Source organism: Etheostoma spectabile, chromosome 9 (assembly GCF_008692095.1).
Source record: "Etheostoma spectabile isolate EspeVRDwgs_2016 chromosome 9, UIUC_Espe_1.0, whole genome shotgun sequence".
NCBI lineage: Eukaryota > Metazoa > Chordata > Actinopteri > Perciformes > Percidae > Etheostoma > Etheostoma spectabile.
The window spans coordinates 14029368-14030583 of NC_045741.1; the positions used below are offsets into that span (position 1 = coordinate 14029368).

The 1216-nt window shown below is 41.9% G+C and overlaps 1 protein-coding gene across 1 annotated transcript in view; it reads right to left on the reverse strand.

Annotated features, from left to right (window-relative positions):
- acer1 (alkaline ceramidase 1) overlaps nucleotides 1-1216 on the reverse strand; it is a 14124-nt gene that overhangs the window by 3547 nt on the left and 9361 nt on the right. The gene's annotated exons all lie outside the window — the stretch shown is intronic.

Genomic DNA, 1216 nt, shown 5'->3' on the forward strand with positions numbered 1-1216 from the left:
AGCTACAGAAAACAATCAAGGTACATTTTCTTTTTACTGTGCTAAACATGAAAATGCATGTTGACCATTCTTTTCAATGTTCTGGCTCTCTTTCTCTACAGTAAACCCACAAATAGCAAGGGTTGTAACCCAACCTCCTGTCTTCCCCACTCCGCAACCTCTAGTCACTCGGGGCCCTACTTCTACTTTTATTCCCCAACCTATAGTTCCCCCCCACCCACACTCCAGTCAATACACAGCCAGCAACCGTCACACCGAGCCGTACTCCTGAAACTAACCCACCACAGCAGTCATCCTCTTCAGGAAGCTTCCATCCATTTTTATTCGCATGTAATTTATATTCAGAATCCCAGACAGGTACAGTGAATTTGTTTGTAATTGAAGGATTAGAATATAATGCTTTTAAAAACACTGCAATGTTTGTACAGAATTCATACAGAACTATATTGCTGCCACTGGAGCTGACCAGACATTACACCCATGTCTACAACAACAACAACAACAACAACAACAACAACAACAACAAAACAGCCTTTTACAAAAAACTGGAACATGCCATTACAGAAAGAGGATACACATTCACACTGGATAAAATAAGGAAGAAACTTGGTAACAATCTTTCCACTTACAAAAGAGCTAAGGACAGATCTCGAGAAACAGGAGAGGGCAAAATCGGCTGGGAATATTACCTGGTAAGGGCCTGCTCTGTATTTACATCTTAAACGTTATAGGGACTTTCTAAAAGGTTATCAGTCTTCCATAATTCTTTCTCACAATTTTCCACCCACGGCCATAGGGCTTCATCAGCACACTCGTGGAACGTTCACTATTCCACAGCTAGGAATGTTAAAATACCTATTTATGGCTGTCTTGATTTGAACTAAAACTCTGTTCTTTCTTACAGTAAATGGATGAAATGTTTGGTTGCTATGGGGTGGGGAGTGCACCACCTAGAAATATTATTTCCACACACTCTTTCCCAGTCAAAATCCATTACCACTCCTCCCCAGTCAAACTCCCTCAGAAGTTATTCATCCATCCGACAATGAAGATCACCAGCTGTCTTTTTGATACATAAAGAAACAGAAACACCATAAAATGAGCAGTGGCAAGATGGTTCACATTCCCAGTGGTGAAACACTCCCACAATCCCCTGCTGATTTAGCCTGGGTTATCACCACCCAGTTACCATGAGCTGCCACTCGGAGGCACAGCA